We start from the raw sequence: 17,072 nt of genomic DNA, 5'->3' as shown, positions 1-17,072 counted from the left end.
TTTAAGATCATGTCCTTAACATTTTTTTTATACATTATTTTGGATGCAACTTGATGAAAAAATGTATGGCGGCTCTTCAACTAAATTCTCTCGGCTGCTTCGAGAAGAACAAATTAGCATAGCATTTTAAAAGAATATCTTCTAAAGATAGCTCAATAATTAAATAATTTATAGAAATTTAAATCTTAATTCAATGGTGTTTGAGTTATGTGTGAGGTTTTTACTTCAAACTTTAATTAGGGTATAATAATAAAATAAATATATTAAAGATTTAAATTTAAACATTTGTATTCTTCCATTTTTAAAAAATAAAAGAAAATTAATTAAATTATTCCTTAATTTTTAATATAGTTTATTATTAAATCTCACTGCGTGGAATGAAGGATTTATGAAAAGAAAATTGAGAATTATTCATCAGCTACACGATCGAGTCATTTGGAAAAATTAACACATAATAATTTATTAATCCAAATTCTGCTGTGGAAGTGCTCAAGTTTATTCACTTGAAGTTCACTCAAAAGTCAAAACTCATAGAGAAGGGAGAAGGGTGCTCACTTTCTCACGTCAAAAATATTCTGAAGGCTTATTTACCGTAATTATATTATAGTCTCGTGGAATAATTTTATGTAAAATTATATATATTTTTCTTATTCATACCGTCTTTAAGATATTTTCTGATTTAGAACGTGTTTATTTTAATTTATGAATTCATCAAACTAACTTATAAGTAAAAGTAATTTTATTAATATATTATTTTCGAGTAGTCCTTTTCTCTTATATTCATGCATAATTTTCTCGACCCGAAATAATTATGACATTGATTATAATACCCTAAGACTAATTAGACCAAATAACTTTTAATTCTAACCACTTAATTAAAAATAATAATTCAAAATAGTTGAGCCTAACGTATATAAACCTTTTATTTTCTCATTTTCCAAATCTATGTGGAAATGTATCATAGGGACCACTAAGAATGGATAGTCTGCTAGTTTTGTTCTCCTACGTCTCCATTGAACACAACTTAACGGTGTACCATGCTGCATGAAACTGAAATTTTGTCTCTACTAAATTATTGACTTGTTACGTGTGGCCTCAAGATTGTTAGAGAAAAAAAAATAATTTTCAAACATTATTTTTCCTCAAAATAAAAATTTTAAATTTATAATACATAAATTTTAACTTCCACGAGAACATTTACCCACATCACAGCATTTAAGCTTAAAGGGTAATAAGGGACAATAATGTGTACATATCTCCCAATTAAGTAGCTAAAATTTTAAAATTGAGGTTGTAATTATTATTTTTATTAATTTATTGAATATTATAAATGCTTGTAACTTAGAAATTAGGTTTTATTTCTTAATTTTATACGAACAGAGATAATAAATTTTATCTATAAATTATTTTATAATAAATAAATTTTAACTTGATAATAATTAGAGTTATTTTTACTCTTTTAAATAATAAAATTTTAAATCCAAAAAACAAATGAGAAAAAAAGATAAAATTGAATTTCAATTATTTTCTTCAGATAAAATTGTTGTCTTTATACGTATAAGGTAACAGTTTTATTTACAAACAAATTAATACACTATGTAAAAAATTTAATAAAATTACCATTAAAATTATTATAATAACAATCATTTATACTATTCAAGGCAGCGGTTTATTTGCTACAAAAACGTAATCAAAACTCAACTTTATGTGACTGTAGTGAAAGCAGTTGTCGTGATTTTGAAACTGTTGCCATTAACTTATAACTACATTATCAGCATACATGATAGTGATTTGTCTTCCTACTTTAATCAATTGTGTTGAATTTATTGTTGAGTCTGAATCTTCTAACGCCCTTGTGTGGATCTTAGGCTTTTCTTGTGGTCCATGGAAGCATGATAACCTTGTCAAAAGCAATCTAAATTCGTTCGCACAGCTGCCAAATATCAGTTTTTTTCTTCTCCTCTCGTGAATACAATGGCTTTGCTGACTGCTTGGCTAACTTGGGCAAGAATAGATTAGACGATTTTGTAGCTTTTGTTTAATTGTTTTTTTTTTCTCCACTTTTTGAAGAAAATTTATATAATAAAACGGTGATTTTATGTAGGTAATCTGATGCATACATTTTGCATAATCATTTAAGTTTAATTTCATAGCTATTTTATTTGATTATTAGTCATTTTTAGCTAATTTCATTAGTTAATTAGTTAGTTTTTCATAATTGTCAATTTTAGATTGATTTGTAATTTTTACTTTATTTTGTAGGAAAAATGGTGTTTTGGAAGGACTAAAAAGAAATTTTGCCATTGAGGAGTGATCTCTACAGCCAAAGATGTCAAAAACAAGTTTCAAAGTTGAAATATGCATTAGCCAAATTACGCATAACTTGCCGCATAAGCCATGTAGATCTGCATAAGGAGAAAAATCATTGCTCCAATACCTGCCGAATTGTGCATAAGGAGAGTGCATGGCTTATGCGGATTCACGCCCCCTTATGCAATCTCACGGAATTGTGCATAACCTATGCACTGGTCATGATTTCGCATAAGTGAGCGAGCTAAACCAGCGCATAAGGGACTGCATGACTTATGCAGTCCACTTATGCAGTCCCACAAAGATTTCATTAATGAGCTGGCAGAAGATTCCCTCAGAAAATCCCTCCTAAAACACACCATTTTAGGGCTCCATGTCAGAAAATGCTATAAATAGCCCTATTTCCCATTTTAGAAAGGGGGGAAGAAAGAGAAGGAAGAGGAGAAGAAGGAGCAGCAGCAACTGAAGAGACACAATCACCTCCCACACCATTTTCAACCAGATTTGAGGATTCCTTTCCTTTCTTACATTTTTCCTACATTTCTAGTGTTGAGCTTTTTGTTTCTTAGCTTAGATTAAAGTTTTATTTCCATATTAAATCAGAATATCTTTTAAACATTATGGATAGTGAGTAGTTTTACTTTGATTCTGGAGTAAGGGATGTAATATTTAGTTATTTTTGTGAATTTGAACTGGGTTAGTCCCAATTTAATGAATTTATGAGGTTTAATCCATTTCTTGTGTGCTTATTCACATGCTTAATGAAGGGCCCCATTAAGTTATGTTCTTAATCCTTGGTTGAAGCACCGAAAGGAGAAAACCAAGTGATAGTTAATCAAGAAATTGGACTTAATTAACTTAGATCTAGAAATAGACTAAGGGTTAAGAGGGTTTTAATAGATTGATTAAAGAACCTAATGGGTCTTGGTTAATTTTAACTCCACGAAAGTAGGATTAAGTTAATTAAAGCACTCTTTGTCTCACTCGAAAGAGTTTTCAAAGGATTTTAGAATTAATCTCCTTTAAACCCATAAATTTCATGGATTGGGCTAGCTAGGAAAAATCCCAAAATGACTTAAATATGAACCCTTAACTCCAGAATCGTCTTTCATCAATTATTGCTTGGAATTTTACTTTTGAGTGTTTAGTTTAATCTCATTTTATTAATTTTCATTATTATCAATTTCTTTATTTTGCGAATTATTAAATTAGTCATTGTTTAAATTTAGTTTTGCATTTTCATACCTTATGCTTCAAATTCCTAAATTTCTTTTATTAATTTGATTAAAATACAATTTTAACATATTTTATTTTATATCAAAAATTCAATCATTAACACAACTCCTCGTGGGAACGATATCTTTTTCTATACTACTTGAACGACCCGTGCACTTGCGGTTGGGACACATCAAGTTTTTGGCGCCGTTGCCGGGGAGTTGTTTGTTTAAGATTGAATTCTTGATTATTTTAGTTGTTTATAGTTTTATCTTTGTTATCTTTTCATTTTGTGTTTGTTTGTTCTTTTTCAGGTACTTTTAATCTTTTATGAGAAGAGCTAGAAGCACAAGTGACACATCCTTATTGTTCAACCCTGAAATTGAGAAGTTTTGTAAAGCCAACAAGAAAGAAACCAGAAAAAGAAAAGAAGCTTTGAGAGCAGCTAAAATTGAACAAGAAATGGCTGAAGAAAGAGTTGGAATCGGTGGTGATAATGTTGAAAATGATCGAAACAATGAAAATGCAGCTCATGGTGAAGAAGTTGTAAATGCTAATGTGCCTAAGGGAAGTATGATGGATCACGCATTTCCTCATTTTGATGATTTAAGAGAGAGTATAGCAAGACCAAGAATTGATGCAAATAGTTACAAGATGGATTTTGGAGTACTACAAATGATTCAGAATTCTCAATTCGGAGGTCATCTTTCAGAAAATCCTCATACTCATCTTAAGAAGTTTGTTATGATCTGTGACATGCAAAAGCAACCAGGAGTATCTGATGATGCAGCAAGGCTAAAATTGTTTCCATTCTCTTTGAAAGATAGAGCATTGGATTGGCTTGATTCTTTACCTCACAACTCAATTACAAATTGGGAGCGACTCAACGATGCATTTCTTGCCCAATACTTTCCACCTGGAAAAACTCAAGAGTTGAGGAATCAAATGATTGCTTTTAGACCAAGAGAAGATGAGACTCTTTATGAGTCATGGATGAGATGGAAGGAATTGGAGAGACAATGTCCTCATCATGCCATTCCTAAATGGATGATAAACCAGAATTTTTACACAAATGTCACTCCTGCTATCAGAGGAATCATTGATGCTCAAGCGGAGGAATTCATCATTAAGCATGAAGATGAAGCTTATGAGTTATTAGAGAAAATAGCAAAGAACAGTCATCTATGGAGTAGTCCAAGAGGGTCAACTCCAACTCAAAAAAGGCAAGTTGCTAGAATGTATGAGCTTGATCCATTCAACATGATCAATGCCAAATTTGATGCACTCACTAATGTCCTTGCTAAGAAAATGGAGGATTTAAGTATGCTAGTCAGTTCATCATCATGTTCTGGAAGTTCTCAACAAGTTACTTATGCAGAAGGAACAATAAGCTGTGGAGTAGATTATCCTTCATATGCTTGGAGGAATCATCCCAATTTTTCATGGGAGAATCAGCAAAATCAAGCTTCAACTCAGAACTTTTCACCACAACAACAAGGGCATCAATACCAACAACCTAGGCAACAACCACCTAGTTTTCAGCAAAAGAATGCAAATCCTGCACCTTTACCAAGACAGCAAGAACAAAGTTCCACCATAGAGGCTTTATTACAACAAATTCTTGCTAATCAAACTAAGCGTGATGAAGAGTTGAGAGAGATGAAAGCAAGGCTGGAACAAATGCAAACACACAATAGGATCTTTGGAAAATCAGATTGCACAACAAGCATGCTCATCAAGTACCAATTCTATGGGGAAACTTCCTAGTCAAACAGAAAATCCAAGGGAGCAATGTCATGCCATCACACTGAGGAGTGGTAAAATAGTGCATAATGAGAAGAGTGAAAAAGTTGAAAAGAGAGAAAATGAGGAAGATTTTGAGGGAGATGAAAAACAAAAGAGTGAAAAAGGGAGTGCAAGAAAAGGTAAAGAGGAGGTTGGAGAGAAAGAAGAGAAATATATACCTCCAGAGCCTTACAAGCCACAGCTTCCCTTTCCACAGAGATTTCAAAAAGCCAAGCTTGATAAGCAATTTGGGAAGTTCTTAGAGGTTTTGAAGAAGCTATATATAAATGTGCCTTTTATCGATGCTCTTTCCCAAATGCCTTCTTATGCTAAGTTTTTGAAAGAAATTCTCTCAAACAAAAGAAGACTTGAAGATTATGAGACTGTAGCCTTAACTGAGGAATGCAGTGCTATCCTCCAAAGGAAACTTCCTCCAAAGCTCAAGGATCCAGGGAGTTTTTCAATTCCATGCCACATTGGGGAATCATGTTCTGTAAAAGCTTTATGTGATTTAGGGGCTAGTGTAAGCCTTATGCCCCTCTCCATCTATGAGAAGCTTAACATGGGAGATCTTAAGCCAACCCACATTTCTCTTCAGTTGGCAGACAGATCAATTAAATATCCAGAAGGGATTTTGTAAAATATACCACTGAAGGTTGGAAAATTTTACATCCCAGTTGACTTTGTCATTTTGGACATGGAAGAGGATTCTCATATGCCAATCATTTTGGGGAGGCCTTTCCTGGCTACAACTGGTGCTTTGATTGACGTGAAAGGTGAAAAGCTTACTTTTAGAGTCGGAGAGGATCATTTAGTCTTCAACATTGGCAATGATAAAAAGAAGCAACATGAAGATGTAGACTCTTGTTTGAGAATTGATATAGTTGATGAGTTAGCAAAAGAGCACTTTAGAAAGAGCTATCCAAAGGCTTCTCTTAAAAGTTGTCTTATCCATGAAGGGAGTATCAATGATGAAAATCCAAAAGAGGCTGCATTTGCACAAAATTTGAATAGTAATCCACCTTGTCCTATGGCACCAATCTTTCAAGTTGAGCAAGTGGAGAAAAGTGAAGTCAAGCAACCATCTCTCAAAGAAAAAGATGCACCAAAGGTCGTCAAGAAAGAAATGGTTGGATTTTTAGACAAAGCAACAAGGATCTTCTCATATGATGGAAAGAAAATGAAGTATAGATTCATTGAAGCTCCTATTGGAAACAGAGGCAATAAATTCCAATTTCAGGCGCCATGAAACATGAAAAGAGTCCAGCTAAGGACTATAAATTAGCCCTCTTGGGAGGCATCCCAAGTTCTTTTGTTTTCCTTTTTGTTGATTTACTTTTATTTACATTGCTTTTGTTTTTATCTTAAATCTCCAAATTCAATTTTTGACATTGTTGAATCTTGTCCCTTGTAGATGTATTTCAATGGAGGAAGGCTGGTGAACTGCTGGGGAGTGACCCTTAACTGATATTTTATCCCTCAACTCTCCCAAAACTAATTAATTTTTGCTGCATAACCTGTGCAGGTTTGCTCTTGGTTTATGTAGAAAAATGAAATTTGCAGCAAAGGAGGGGGTCTGCAGCAGATGAATTATGTTCTTGGTGAGGTTGGGTGTATAACTTTTAAGTATTTGTGCTTATAATGTTAATATGGTGGTAAGTGGGTTATTTTTGCAGTTTTGAGCCTATTTGGGTTGTGGGATTTAAGGTGGACATATTGCATTTTCTTGGCAAAACTTGGGGAGTCCATTCTCATTTATGGATAGATGCAACTTTATCCAGATTTTATTGAGTTTTAATGTGCTAAATGTTGATTTGCAGAATTTGAGTTGAAATGGCATGATTCATAAATGCCTTTTATGCAGGATTCACTTTTACAAGCTTGTGTGATGCAATTTTGATGGACTTTGTATATATTGATGTGTTTTAGGTGACAATTTCTCATGGTTTATGCTTCATAGAATTATCTTCATTTTAGGGTATTTTTCACACTTGCAAATCATTTTCATTTGTTCTCTCAATTTTGTTGAATTGTGCATAAGTAACTGCATAGCTTATGCACTCCTGCATAACCACAATTATTGTAATTTTCATCTCTGTTGCAAACTGTATAAGGAGGTGCATAACTTATGCAACTCTGCATAGCCACATTTTGTCAAATTTCATATCTGCCAAGACTTGCATAAGAAGAGCGCATGACTTATGCACTTCTGCATGACTTCAAATCCTGCATTTTCTCTCTCTGTCGAAATCTGCATAAGGAGAGTGCATAGCTTATGCACTTCCGCATGACCATACTCTCCAAAAATCAAAACCTGCCGAGAGGTGCATAAGCAGGGTGTATGACTTATGCACTTCTGCATAACCACACTCCCCAAAAGCCAAAACCTGCCGAGAGGTGCATAAGCAGGGTGCATGACTTATGCACTTCTGCATAACCACACTCCCCAAAAGCCAAAACCTGCCGAGACCTGCATAAGGAGAGTGCATAACTTATGCACTTCCGCATGACCTATTTCTCTGAAATCCAAAACAGGCCAAAACTTGCATAAGTTAGCGCATAAGCTATGCACTCTTGCATAATCAGTTTTTCACACTTTTTATCACCCACCGAAACATGCATAAGAGAGTGCATAAGTTATGCACACTCACTTTTCACTTATGCAGTTTTACACAAACCCTGTTCAAATAAAAATTTCTTTTCGGCAACCATTTTTCCCACCTCCTCTTCCCGTCTTTTCTGTTCACGACTGTCCCTCCACTTCCATTTCTCCCAGCATTACCTCTCCTCTTCTTCTCCACTCCTATTTTCGCTGCATTTGCCTTAATTTCTCTATATCTTTTTCATTTTCTCCCTCATCTCCTCCATCCTCACCATCGGCAACCAATGGAGTCGCCTCCTCATTCCCCTCAAACCTCCCCTCTCCAAGTTTCGCCCTTGGCAATGCGGCCTCCCAACCCCGATTCCCCTCCACAAGAAACTCCTCCTCCACCTCCATCACCTCCTCCAGCACCATCACTTCGACAGCAACCAGCAGCAACCAGCCCCTTAGCAGCATCTTTGGACAAGGGCAAAACAATAGAATTAGATTAGTTTCTGCTTTACTTTTGTTCAAACTTGTAGGAGTTTTTCTTTGTAGATATGTTGAAACAATTTTAGTTTGTTTTGAATTCTGTTTTTCTTGAAGTTTTATTGGATAGCTATTACATTAGTTTTTCATTGATTTTCATTGCCTTTACTGCCCTTTTGTGCATACTTATCCATACTCTGTATATATTTGCATGCTTTTACTGGTGTTTGCATTTTTCCTTGCTCATCATCATGCAGCAGCTTTTGAATGTACTACACAGGCTGTAAATCCCCTTATGCAAATATTTTGCATAGCCTTTGCAGTCCTTATTGCCACTCATGCAGAACCGCACAACTTATGCACCTTCCTTATGCACTTATTCTAGACAACACTTTACTCTGCATAACCTGTGCAGCTTCTTATGCATCTCCATTATTTCTTGAATTCTCATCTGCTCTATAACAGGTAACTCCTTCTTTTTGCTCTTAAATCTCACAATTCCTGGTAATTCCTGTTTACTTTAAGTTTTTATAATACACTGCTTGAGACATTGAGGACAATGTCTAATTTTGAGTTTGGGGGTGCACATTTTGATTTTTGCTACATTTTTGTTACATTTTTCACATTTTGAGTATAGGAACATCTCATCCCATTCCATTTACATATATTGTAAATATTTTACATATATATCCATACATACATATACATAACACATTTACACACACATTATACATCACTTAGAAATTGTACACATTGCACACAAATAGATTTCCTCCATTTAGTTAATGCATTGCTCATTTTTAGGAATCATGCATCATGCATTAAAATCTTTTGCCAAATCCCTTGAGTATTGAAAATGTGCCTATGAGAGTGATTTGACTTACCTTTAGTTGGGTTTGTGGATTGAAAGTTTCCTAAGAGGTGCAAGGTTTTGAAGTGTCTATCCCTTGCCTATATCTTCTTAGCCAAAAAGCCACCCAACTAGTCATTTGGAGATGGAAGTGTTTAGAGGGAGTTATTGGATATAAGGTAGTCAAATGATGTCTCACCAATTCTAGAACAAATTTTCTAAACCTTTCGAGGCGAAATACCAGCTTGTACTTGAAAAGAGAGATGATTAGGCATTCTTTGATTTAAACCTTTGGCCCTTTTCCTAATTAAAATTTACCCTTGCAAATCCCTTTGAGCCTTTTTATTCCTAATTTTTCTTGAAATCCTTATTGCTACCTAGCCAATGAACCAAACACTCCAACCCTTTTCATGAGGATAATTGAATATTAGGTACATATAAAAAAAAAAGAGAGAAAAAGAAAAGAAAAGAGAAAAAAATATATACAATAAAAGGGAGAAGAAATGCTTGTCATCTTGCAAAAGTGCTAGAATATGTGTTTTTCATTATTGTCATTCAAATTGAAAGAAATCCACCCAAAGTATTAAAAGGAATGAGTTTGGGGGTGGCATTTTTAGGGACAATCATCAAAAGAAAATGCAAGATACAAGTTTAAAGTATCAAAATGTCCCTCCATTTTTATGTGTTTTGTAAATTATGCTAGCACTTGACAATCCTCATTGTATATTTCTCTCTCCCATATAAATAAAAAAAAAAGAAAAAAATATAATAAAATAAGAAATGTACCTTATGTTGTCAAGATTGAAAATATTCTCATGCTTTGAATCCTTTTTACCCATCTTTCTTCTTAGCCTCATTTTGAACCCCATGGCCCCATTACATCCCTAAAAAGACCTTTGATCTCTTGATAGTACTTGCTACATTAGTGGAGATAGGAGTAGGGAATTTGCCTATGGGATTGGAAAATTATCCATTCATTCATTTAATTCCATCATTCTATATAGAGACACTTTGGTTATTGATTGTCCTAGAATTCCTTTTGAGCATGACTTTCTCTTTTGATTGGTTAGTTTGGGGATTTTGAATGATAATTGACTTAATGGCTAAGCGGTGAAAGCTTGGATAAGCATTAAATTCTTTTTATTTTGAAGGATGGGTATGTGGATTGCTGGTATGGCTAAAGGTGTGTTAAGTTACTCTAATAGGTAATTTTCATAGCTCTTTGGATAAGGCACCCCTAAAAATTTTGCATCACATTTTAAAGTTTGCTTGAGGACAAGCAAAAGTTTGAGTTTGGGGGTATTTGATGCATACATTTTGCATAATCATTTAAGTTTAATTTCATAGCCATTTTATTTGATTATTAGTCATTTTTAGCTAATTTCATTAGTTAATTAGTTAGTTTTTCATAATTATCAATTTTGGATTAATTTGTAATTTTTACTTTATTTTGTAGGAAAAATGGTGTTTTGGAAGGACTAAAAAGAAATTTTGCCATTGAGGAGTGATCTCTACAGCCAAAGATGTCAAAAACAAGTTTCAAAGTTGAAATATGCATTGGCCAAATTACACATAACTTGCCGCATAAGCCATGTAGATCTGCATAAGGAGAAAAATCATTGTTCCAATACCTACCGAATTGTGCATAAGGAGAGTGCATGGCTTATGCGGATTCACGCCCCCTTATGCAATCTCACGGAATTGTGCATAACCTATGCACCTGGTCATGCAGTTTCGCATAAGTGAGCCAGAAACCAGCCGAAAATTGCATAAGGGACTGCATGACTTATGCAGTCCACTTATGCACTCCCACAAAGATTTCATTAATGAGCTGGCAGAAGATTCCCTCAGAAAATCCCTCCTAAAACACACCATTTTAGGGCTCCATGTCAGAAAATGCTATAAATAGCCCTATTTCCCATTTTAGAAAGGGGGGGAAGAAAGAGAAGGAAGAGGAGAAGAAGGAGCAGCAGCAACTGAAGAGACACAATCACCTCCCACACTATTTTCAACCAGATTTGAGGATTCCTTTCCTTTCTTACATTTTTCCTACATTTCTAGTGTTGAGCTTTTTGTTTCTTAGCTTAGATTAAAGTTTTATTTCCATATTAAATCAGAATATCTTTTAAACATTATGGATAGTGAGTACTTTTACTTTGATTCTGGAGTAAGGGATGTAATATTTAGTTATTTTTGTGGATTTGAACTGGATTAGTCCCAATTTAATGAATTTATGAGGTTTAATCCATTTCTTGTGTGTTTATTCACATGCTTAATGAAGGGCCCCATTAAGTTATGTTCTTAATCCTTGGTTGAAGCACCGAAAGGAGAAAACCAAGTGATAGTTAATTAAGAAATTGGACTTAATTAACTTAGATCTAGAAATAGACTAAGGGTTAAGAGGGTTTTAATAGATTGATTAAAGAACCTAATGGGTCTTGGTTAATTTTAACTCCACGAAAGTAGGATTAAGTTAATTAAGGCACTCTTTGTCTCACTCGAAAGAGTTTTCAAAGGATTTTAGAATTAATCTCCTTTAAACCCATAAATTTCATGGATTGGGCTAGCTAGGAAAAATTCCAAAATGACTTAAATATGAACCCTTAACTCCAGAATCGTCTTTCATCAATTATTGCTTGGAATTTTACTTTTGAGTGTTTAGTTTAATCTCATTTTATTAATTTTCATTATTATCAATTTCTTTATTTTGTGAATTATTAAATTAGTCATTGTTTAAATTTAGTTTTGCATTTTCATACCTTATGCTTCAAATTCCTAAATTTCTTTTATTAATTTGATTAAAATACAATTTTAACATATTTTATTTTATATCAAAAATTCAATCATTAACACAACTCCTCGTGGGAACGATATCTTTTTCTATACTACTTGAACGACCCGTGCACTTGCGGTTGGGACACATCATAATCCTACATGGAATCCTGGATGGAATGGTTAGCAAATAAAATTTTGACACATAGATAGAAGTAATCCTGCAAATAAAAAAGATAGACTCTAAAATAAATAACTACTAAGCAATTTTTTCTTTTGTTATAACTAAATTTATGTACATATTAATTTATTAGTAATTTGCTATTTTATGTATACATTCTACATGAAATCACTGACTTACTATATAATTACTCCTGTTTGAGAGGTTTTTTTCATCGGCAATAAAATCATCATATTGTATAATTTTTCCAAGAAAATATATAGTTTCTTAAGTTGGATGTATGGGGCAAGATCTGTTGATCTCCGATTGTCCTCTTGTTAGCTTTTCCCTTATCTCAATTTCTTTTTTAATAAAATTACTTTGCCTATTAAAAAAAAGCAAAACAATGTGCCATTCACATAAATAAACAAAAATTAACTTGTAATATTATTATCTTGTTGCAGCACAGTTAATAACAAATTTCATATAAAAAAAATTAAATCATGAGTATTTATAATGAATATAAATAATGTGCACAATACATTAAAAGAGAGTAAATTATAAGTTTCCAATCATTCACAACTAAATCATTCATTGTTTTATTTTTCAAACTAATAATGTATCAAATATTAACAATGTCTTACTTTTAAAAGAAACACTGAGGTCAAACCGGTATTGGACCTAAAACAGGTTGAACCATGTTGAACCAGGTCCAACCAGGACCATGAAAAACCAAAATTGCTTTAGAATACTGGACTAAAATGAGACTACTTGAAATTGGAATTGGTTCGAACCAAACTACACCATGATTCTAGTTCAAATCGGCTGAAGGGAGCGAACCGCTTGTTCCGGCTTGGAAATGGCCCAGAACCGAACCGGTGGCCGCCCCTAATGATCGATTCTCCATAAACTCCCTTATTTTGTTTATCAACAAAGAAGACTCGGGCAGCTTAGGAAAAAGATAAAATGCGTGCATTGCATTAGGAAACTCCTCCAAATATGCTCCTTTTCGGGCAAATGACAAAAAAGGTGTAATCAAAAATACAAAATACAGAAAAAGGGTGACTTTCAAACTAATTACCAAAAATGGGTGAATTATGCTGAGTTGGATGAAGTGAGTGCAGGACGCTAATAGCGTTTTTTAGGTCCGAACGCTATTCAAAATAGCGTCTGCGTCGAAAATTTGAAAGGAGAGCTGGACGCTATTCAAAATAGCGTCCAACTCTCCTTGTAATAATAAAAAATTAATTAAAAAAGTTCAAAGGTTGGACGCTATTTATAATAGCGTCCAACCTTTTTTTTTTAATTTTTAATAATTTTATTTTATATTTTAAATAAAATATAAATATTATTTTAATAAATAAAATAATAATAAATAATATTACATATTATAATATTTTATTATAAATATTATTTTTTAATTTAAAATTAAATTAAAATTTAATAAAATAAAAAATTAAAATTAAAAAATAAATAATTAAAAAAATTTAAAAAAAATTGGACGCTCTTTAAATTTTTAATAATTTTATTTTGTATTTTAAATAAAATATAAATATTATTTTAATAAATAAAATAATAATAAATAATATTATATATTATAATATTTTATTATAAATATTATTTTTTAATTTAAAATTAAATTAAAATTTAATAAAATAAAAAATTAAAATTAAAAAATAAATAATTAAAAGAATTTAAGAAAAGTTGGACGCTACTATAGGTAGCGTCCAACTTTTCTTTAAATTTTTAATAATTTTATTTTATATTTTAAATAAAATAAAATATTATTTTAATAAATAAAATTATAATAATTAATATTATATATATTATAATATTTTTAATTATTTTATTTTATATTTTAAATAAATTAAAAAATTATAATAAAAATATAAAATAAAATAATAATAAAAAATTAGACTATAAGTTGCATCTAATTTTTTTTAAACCTTTTTAATTATTTATTTTTTTAATTTTAATTTTTTATTTTATTAAATTTTAATTTAATTTGAAATTAAAAAAATAATATTTATAATAAAAATATTATAATATATAATATTAAATATTATAATTTTATTTATTAAAATAATATTTTTAATTTATTTAAAATATAAAATAAAATTATTAAAAATTTAAAGAAAAGTTGGACGCTACTTACAGCAGCGTCCAACTTTTCTTAAATTCTTTTAATTATTTATTTTTTAATTTTTTATTTTATTAAATTTTAATTTAATTTTAAATTAAATTAAAATAATATTTATAATAAAAATATTATAATATATAATATTACATATTATAATTTTATTTATTAAAATAATATTTATATTTTATTTAAAATATAAAATAAAATTATTAAAAATTTAAAGAAAAGTTGGACGCTAGCGTCCAACTTTTCTTAAATTTTTTTAATTATTTATTTTTTAATTTTAATTTTTTATTTTATTAAAATTTAATTTAATTTTAAATTAAAAAATAATATTTATAATAAAATATTATAATATATAATATTATTTATTATTATTTTATTTATTAAAATAATATTTATATTTTATTTAAAATATAAAATAAAAGTATTAAAAATTTAAAAAAAAGCGTCCAACTTTTCTTAAATTTTTTTAATTATTTATTTTTTAATTTTAATTTTTTATTTTATTAAATTTTAATTTAATTTTAAATTAAAAAATAATATTTATAATAAAATATTATAATACAACTCAACTCAACTCAACTAAGCCTTTATCCCAAAAATTTGGGGTCGGCTATATGGATTCGCTTTTTCCACTCTGAACGATTTTGGGTTAAGTCCTCAGAAATGTGTAATGCTTCTAAGTCATGCTGTACTACTCTCCTCCAAGTCAATTTAGGTTTACCCCTTTTTTTCTTTCTATCATCTAGCCTAATGTGCTCTACTTGTCTAACTGGAGCCTCCATATGTCTACGCTTCACATGACCAAACCACCTCAATCTCCCTTCTCTCAACTTATCTTCAATTGGCACCACTCTTACCTTTTCTCTAATACTTTCATTACGGACTTTATCTAGTCTAGTATGACCACTCATCCACCTTAACATTCTCATCTCTGCAACTCTTATCTTAGATGCATACGACTCTTTCAGTGCCCAACACTCACTACTATATAGCATAGCCGGTCGTATGGCTGTACGGTAAAAATAAAATATTATAATATATAATATTATTTATTATTATTTTATTTATTAAAATAATATTTATATTTTATTTAAAATATAAAATAAAATTATTAAAAATTTAAAGAAAAGCGTCCAACTTTTCTTAAATTTTTTTAATTATTTATTTTTTAATTTTAATTTTTTATTTTATTAAATTTTAATTTAATTTTAAATTAAAAAATAATATTTATAATAAAATATTATAATATATAATATTATTTATTATTATTTTATTTATTAAAATAATATTTATATTTTATTTAAAATATAAAATAAAATTATTAAAAATTAAAAAAAAAAGATTGGACGCTATTATAAATAGCGTTCAACCTTTAAACTTTTTTAATTAATTTTTTATTATTACAAGAACTGGACGCTATTTTGAATAGCGTCCAGCTCTCCTTTCAAATTTTCGACGCGGACGCTATTTTGAATGGCGTTCGGACCTAAAAAACGCTATTATAGTTAGCGTTCTGCACTCACTTCATCCAACTCAGTATAATTCACCCCTTTTTGATAATTAGTTTGAAAGTCACCATTTTTCTGTATTTTGTATTTTTTTATTACACCTTTTTTGTCATTTGCCCCTTCTTTTCTGGATTTCCTCAACCCTTCATGGTACCTTCTTTGCCAATCTTGTGAAGGATCATAACTTCCCACAAAAATAATTGTTTTCGGAAACTCGACTTTGGAAATGTCAACCGAATTAGGCCCAAAAACATTCACCATCCGATGGTCCCGATTTTCACCCTTCGGCAAGAATGTCTTCCACATCCAATCTGTACGCTCCAACGTAATAAATGGAACTCGTGTAAGCCTCAACTCAGATTCTGTTCGTTCTTCACCTCCAAAAAATGGTTGGATCAATATGTTTCCATTGAGTTTTATTGTAGAAAATTCATGTTCACTTGCTTTTAGTGCCATATGATGTGCCAAGTTGCCTCCTGCACTATCCCCTGCGAGAAAACAGCGTTTGAGATTGGCTTTGCTTAAAAAATCATCAAGTCTTCCGTTGTCGATGAATTTGAGAGTATCAAAACCATCTTCGTACTGGGTTGGACAACGATGCTCTGGAGCCAACCGGTAGTTGACGGAGATAATAAAAGTAGAGAGTTCGCTGGCAAGTCGGTAGCATAAATCATCATAAAATTTTGAATTGGTTGACAAGTAGGCAAAGCCACCACCATGGAAGAAGAAAATAACAGGCAAGCCGGCTCCATTAGAAACTTCAACTGTGGTGATGTTGGTGGTGGTAGGGGTATAGAGGCGAAACCAGAGGTTTCTAGTCTTATCAACCATGATATCACGAGTTTTTACACCACCTTTGATTGGTTTCTCGGAGGGAGAGGTTCTAAGGTCGAAAAAGCTCATGAGAAAGCGATTGACAGTGCCATCAGAGCGACGGGTGATATCAACGGCGAAGGAGAGAATGTATATGGAGAGCTTAACACTTCAGGGGAGGTCCGGCCATTGTTGGTTGTTTTCAGCCATTTTGCTCTCTTGTGGATATATAAAATGCTTTACTGGAATATGGAGCTGATTGAAGGGTCAGTAGGTATATATAAACTTAAATATTGTGGACTTTTCAACATGCAGGCACGTAATTTTGCAAAGACATGGCAATACAAATATGACATCTTCATTATTTTTAACTGATAATTTTTTTTGTTAAAATTATAATTTTTATTTATAATATAATTTTTTAAATTTATTTAGATTTATTT

General features: G+C 31.4%; 1 non-coding gene and 1 pseudogene across 1 annotated transcript; both read right to left on the bottom strand.

The window, feature by feature from the left end:
• Nucleotides 1-4,454: 4,454 nt before the first annotated feature.
• LOC131171540 (small nucleolar RNA R71) lies at nucleotides 4,455-4,562 on the bottom strand. The gene has a single exon (XR_009142200.1). It is a non-coding gene; the product is annotated as a small nucleolar RNA R71 (small nucleolar RNA).
• An 8,186-nt stretch (nucleotides 4,563-12,748) lies between these two features.
• Nucleotides 12,749-16,839, bottom strand: LOC131171090 (probable carboxylesterase 18; annotated as a pseudogene).
• Nucleotides 16,840-17,072: the final 233 nt, after the last annotated feature.

This window comes from Hevea brasiliensis, chromosome 12 (genome assembly GCF_030052815.1).
Source record: "Hevea brasiliensis isolate MT/VB/25A 57/8 chromosome 12, ASM3005281v1, whole genome shotgun sequence".
NCBI classification, from domain to species: domain Eukaryota; kingdom Viridiplantae; phylum Streptophyta; class Magnoliopsida; order Malpighiales; family Euphorbiaceae; genus Hevea; species Hevea brasiliensis.
Note: the sequence above shows the minus strand (reverse complement) of the source record. Positions and strands in the feature narration are given on the sequence as shown.